Below are 6,611 nucleotides of genomic sequence, written 5' to 3'. Positions count from 1 at the left end.
GCACTCTGGGACCTCATTGCTATACATCCTCAGGGAGAGCTCATCAAATGCATGTTTTCATGTGATGCATGCAAAAAATCTAAACCAGGACTCTATGGGTCATCTAACTTCTTTTCAAAAAGCAACTTCATATTTTGAAGGGATTTTTTTCTGAAGCAAAAGCATTTTAGAAGTGCATAACACTGTTCCAAATACATGCTTATTATTTAGAAAAGTATCCTTATGCAAAGGAAGAATCTTATTTATGCAGCCTTAAGCCTGCATAAATCTTTCAGCATGTATAAAAATAGTCTTTAAAAGTTCATTTTTAAAATGAGTCATTTACACAGTTTTTAAATCCCACAGTTTTAAATGGTAGTCAGTTACTATCATTCAAGCTTGTTGACATAAAGCTTAAATCTCAAAACATGTAGTAGACTGTAAGCCCAGTTCAAGAAGTCACTCGCTGTGAACACTACAGAGTGAGTCAGGTGTTAAAGGTATAATCTGCCACTGTCACTGACATACATTGTATTTAACAGTATTCATCTGCAAAAAATGGAATTGTAAAAGGATCGTGCTGTGATAATAGATAGGTAGAATTTGAAGAGTGAATGCACATCTAAACCTCTTATACAAACTAGTGAGAAACTCTGCCCCCCGTCAAAGACCTTTACTTAATGAAAAATAAACATCCAGTTTTTATTAAAAAAAAAAAAAAAAGATTTTGATGAAAAACTTAAATTTCTCTGAGAAAAAATATTCCCTCCCTTTTCCTTTCCCTATTCCTACCTTTTCCCTCTCTTTTCCTTTTTTGTTAAATCTCTTTTTACATGAGTCTTTGGTTCAAATTCTCTCACACTGAGTTTTCATAAGAAAGATTGTAGGAAAAAAAAATTTAACTTATCCTGATCAATAAGTGTCAACAAACTACTGTTGCTCTGTGCTACCTGGAGTTCTTTAACATTAATTATTTACTGGAAGAGGTATGTTTTGATTTTAAGGGAGATAAGAAAAATTAGCTACCTCAATGTGAAGTCCTAAATAAAGCATTACACAGGATGCCTTTACCTCAGATTAAGTAGTAGGCTAAAAATATCTTGTTTTAAGTAGAATTTATATTTAGATAGACAACTTGAGGTGCTTCTTTTTAACACAAAATGCATCCTTTTTCTCAGTGAAGACAATCTCACTCAACAAAGGTTGAGATACTGAATTTATATAGATTATATACATATATGTAGGTATAAAATATTGGTTGATAATTTACTACTATGGTGGCAGATTTTACTCTGCAAACTGAAATATATGTCTATACACAGATCAGGTCTTTGTCTGTCTTCATTCATAATAGGTTTCTCACACACAGCCCTTCCTGTGTGCCTTAGTCATGGCCTAATCTCCAGTGGAAGTCACCATAATTGTTGTTGTCTCCCATCACGCATGAGGACTGGTGGGTCTTACACAGAGGGTCCAGATCAAAATTGTTTTTTTGATTACTAAAACCAGTGGTACTACTGGATTTAAGACAACTGTCACCCAAACTGCAGGTGTTACATTTGGGAACAGCAACTGGTACAATGCCTCTGTTATGACTGACAGCGGTTGCATCCCTTTCTGTAGAGCCAAGTGAGCTTCTGTCATCCTGCACCAAAAGATCCAATGGCATTTTGGCTGTAATCAACAGCTCTCCATTTTCAGGTCACCAGAAGAAAGAAGGAAATGTTTAAGGAGGGCACTTAAACAGAGGGTCCAGTGTCTAATTTAGTGGTGTCTATGTCTTCTAAAGGTAAAATCTCAGGTGGAAAGTATTTCAGTAGTCATGTTGAAGAGAACAATGAAATACTAGCACGATTGGTTTGTTTGTTTGTTTGTTTCCCAGACAGCGGGGGATATGGGTGGATCTGAAGTTGTCCATCCTTTTGTCTATGAAAAAATTAAAATAAATTCTACAGCCTTGTTCCTCATTCATCCCGTCTTCCTCAAAGGGAAAGATAGTATTTCCCTGCCATATTATATCTTTTAATCTAGCTCTTCTTACCATTGTCTTATTACTCACATTTTCCAAAGCAACTGCACTCTTTTAACCACTCTCTTTAAAGGGTTGGAGAAATGGGCCAACTGAAACCTCATGAATTCAGTAAAGCCTGCATCTGGGGAGGAATAATCCCATTTGCTGGTACGGGGGCCAACTGGCCAGCCAACAGTTTGACAGAGAAGGACGTTGGTTTCCTAGCTGACCATTACTCCTGAGGCAGTAATGAGCCCTTATAATAAGGAAGGCCAACAGCCTCCTGGGCTGCCTGAGGAGGATTGTTGCCAGCAGGTCAAAGGAGTTGATCTTTACTCTCTGCTCAGGACTGGTGAAGCCACACCTGCAGTACTGTGTCCAGTTCTAGCCTCCCCAGTGGAAGAGAGACATGGACATACTGGACACAGTCTGACAAAGGGCCACTAAGATGATGAAGGGACTGGAGCGTCTCCTGTAAGGAGAGGCTGAAAGAGCTGGGACTATTCATCATGGAGAAGAGAAGGCTCATGGGGTTTTTGTCACTCTGTATAAATACCAGATAAGGGGAGTAAGAGGGAACTGGACTCCTCTCAGAAGGAGATACTCAAACTTGACTGAACACAGCCCTGAGCAACCTGATGAGAGCTGGGATGGTGCTGGTGACTCCCCAGAGGTAACAGCCAAACTCAGCAGCTCTGTGTTTCTGTGTTTTTGTCATGTTCATCTGCTAAGTTCACCTGTCTCTTATTAGAATGTGAACATGCTGAATAAGCTGTCTACACATTTAATCATCATCTCTGGCCTTCAGTGTCATGAAGAAAACATAATCTTTTTCCTTCTACCACCTCATTAGGTACGTGGACATGAAAAGTTATCCTGTCAAAACAAGCCAGGAGCCAAGTAATGGGACCCTTACACTCTTGATGTGTAAGAACATTTGATGAAGTGGTGCTTGATTATATATTACTTATCACAAAGTATAAGTAGGTAAAAAAAGGCTCTAAAACATAGAATGAAGCCAAGTAACAGTTCTTGGATGATATGTTGCCTCTAAGATAATGTTCCTGAACCAACGCACCTAATTCTATGTGGTACCCAGGACCAGTTCAGGTGTTACCTCCTCAGATACACATAGAAAGTCATTCCCAACTCCAACAGTCTGTTTAATGTTGTCTTAGCAGAAAAAGCAATGTATACAGATTAACGCAGGAAAGCAACAGAATTACCGTTTTGTACTTTAGGCAAGTTGAAAAACAATTTTGGCTTACATTCAAGAACCCTTTTGCAATAACATAACTATGTACTACTTTCAAGTTTAAAATAGCCAGTGATCTTCTCTGTATGAAGATTCAAAACTCATTTTCTCCAAGTGAATTTTCATAAGGAGAAAAGCCTTCAAAAATGCCCAGAATTTTCTAGAAGTGTGTATGTGTATTTTGTTGTTGTTGTTGCTGTCTTTCTTTGTTTTTAATGGCAATCACCCCATATACTTAAAAGATGGGGAGAAGATATTAAAGATTAAAAGGCAGATGAGATAACAGACAAGATAATTACAGAGCATTAAAGCCTCAGATTTATTTATGACATTCAAGCTTTATTTTAAAAAGCCCTTTACAAATTTTTGTGAATCTAAAAAGAATTATCTTCACATTTTGAGCAATAATGTGACTAATGATGTTAAAGCTTCATCACTCCCTATTCCAAAACAGTGCATAAAATGGCTGGCAACCAGGCGTTTCAGAATCACATACATGAGATAACAAGACTTGAAGGGTTATAGTGCAGCAAAATCTCCTCAATGTATCACACACACACAAAAAAAAAAAAAAAAAAAAAAAAAAAAAAAAAAGAGAGATTTGTCAAGCTCTGTGCTCTCAGTGCAGGAAGTTACAAGGTACTCTTGATTTTCCTCAATGACAACATGCAGAAGAAAATTAACCATGCTTCCTTGCACAGGGTGCTCACAAAGGTACCTTTTTGCTGTTGTGGCACAAAAAAAGCAATGCTAACTCAGGGCAAGAGCTGAGAACGTGCAAGTCAGGCATGCAGGACTCTAAAATGGAGGGACACGAGTCTGATAGTGAGATGGAGAAAAGCAAATGTATGATTGTGTTGATAGGCTTCGAGGCAAGCAGAGTGTGTGGCTCAGTCAAGACTCAGAGAACTGGGCAGAGGAGAAGAAGACTAATTTCACAGGGACCAAGGAAAGAAAGGGCCTTGCAGTGGTGATGCAGGCTCTGGACAGGAAATACCAGAACAGACATTGCATGCCTGTATTGGTTTGGTTTTGAATCTGAAGAGCTGTCTCAAGATACACCTCATTTTCTTTTACCCTTCTGAGAAAATGATTAAAGAAAAAAATGCTGCCTTTTGTCAAGGCCTTCTGCACAGCTTCTGGTTCAATTGTACTATTGCAGCTATCACCTCTTTTTGAAAAATGTCTAGGCTCTTCTGTTTATGAACTCTATTCTTCATATTTTGACAAAAAATGGAAAATAAAAAACTTGCCATATTCCTTCTATATTTTTCTTTTCCTTATATCAAAAAATTGAAATTTATATTTGAATTAGAACTGAAAAAAATAAGGATATAGAGAGATATATTTTAAATACATGTATTTATATACATATTAACTATATTGGATACAGAATGCAGATGCGTATACATATGTATACAGAATCATAGAATCATGCAATCATTTAGGTTGGAAAAGACCCTTAAGATCACCAACCATAAACCTGACCTACCAAGTCCACCACTAAATAATGTCCCTAAGTACCCTTCCAGGGACAGTGATGCCATGACTTCCCTCAGCAGCCTGTTGCAGTGCTTAGTCACAATTTTAAGGTGGCTTTTAATTAAGAAATGTTAATTAAGTAATTATTAATTCACCCTTTTAATTAAGAAATTCTTCCTGACATCTAATCTAAACCTCCCTCAGTACAACTTGAGACCATTTCCTCATGTTCTTTCACTTGCCAACTGAGAAAAGTTATCAACATCCACTTCGCTGCAACCTCCTTAGCCTCCTCTTCTCAGGACTAAACAATGACAGTTCTTTCATCCGCTCCTCATTTGTCTTGTTTTCTAGTCCCTTCATCAACTTTGTTACTCCTTTCCGAATGTGTTCCACCAACCCAACATCCTTGTAGTGAGGACTCCCAAACTGAACACCTGTATTTGAGGTGCAGTCTTACCAGTGCTGAGTAGAGGGACAATCATTTCATAAAATTGGTCATGACCATCACTCTAGCCTATCCAGATCCCTCTGCAGAGCCTTCCTGCCCTCAAGCAGATCAACACTCCCATCCAACTTCTTGTCATCTGCAAACTCACTGAGATTGCACTAGACTCCCTCATCAAGAACATTGATGAAAATACTAAACAAAATGGTCCCAGTACTGAGTTCTAGGGAACACCACTTGTGAGTGGCTGCCAACCAGATTTAACAACATTCACAATGACCTTTTGGGCCCAGCCATTCTGCCAGTTTTTTACCCAGCAAACACTACGTAAATCCAAAGTCACAGTTCTGCTGACTGCCCTTCTTGCTTCCCAGAGGATCAAAAACTCTATCAGTCTTCTGATCACTGTGCCTGAGATGACCTCCAACCAACACATCACCCATGAGACCTTTCCTGTTAAACAACAGGTCAAGCAGTGCACCTTCTCTTGTTGGTTCCCTCACCACCTGTGCCAAGAAATTATCCTCCACACATTCCAGTTATCTCCTAGTCTGTTTCTTCTCTGTGGTATTGTATTTCCAGCAGACACCTGGGAAGCTGAAGTCTCCCATGAGAACAAGCAGTAGCAATCATGACAATTCTCCTAGATGCTTGTATAATATTTCATCTGCTTTTTCATCCTGGTTGGGTGGTATAGAACATACTCCTACCATAATTTCTCCTTTGTTGGCCTTTCTCCTGACTCTTACCCAGAGACACTTGACATCACCACAGCTAAGCTGCATTCAGTCAAGACCTTCCCCTAAGGTAGAGGGCTACCCCACCTCGTCTCCTTCCCTGCCTCTCTCTCCCAAAGAGCCTCTAACCATCTATCACAGCACTCTAGTCATGCAAGCTATCCCACTACATCTCAATGAGGCCTATGTTACCACAGTCCTGAGACTGGGCTAAAAATTCCAATTCCCCCTGTTTATTTCCCATGCTATGTGCATATATATATATATATATATATATATATATGCATATACGCATATATATGTGCATATATATACACATATATATATGCATATATACACATATATATACATATAAATATATACATACAAAAAGCTAAAATGCTCATAGTTAACAAATCACAATAGGTTGCAAAAAGTGTAGAGTAGCACAATCCATTAGAAGTTCTGTTTCCTTTTATTATTTGGTGCCTGACATAACAAAAATATTCACGTTCAACAACATTTTTAAAACCATAAATGACAAAGGACAATTCTACAGAGGTCTTTGAAGATGTCCTTAGTTTTACGGTTACATTTGCAATATATCAGCCTTACAGATGTTTAATAAAAATTCTCTCATACTTCATAAGGAAGTATGTGGAAATGTTTACTTTGTGTACATAAATAACAGACAACCAAAGCTACTACCATGGACAGAGT

This window comes from Cygnus olor, chromosome Z (assembly GCF_009769625.2).
Source record: "Cygnus olor isolate bCygOlo1 chromosome Z, bCygOlo1.pri.v2, whole genome shotgun sequence".
Lineage (NCBI taxonomy): Eukaryota > Metazoa > Chordata > Aves > Anseriformes > Anatidae > Cygnus > Cygnus olor.
This window is presented reverse-complemented; position numbering follows the sequence as displayed.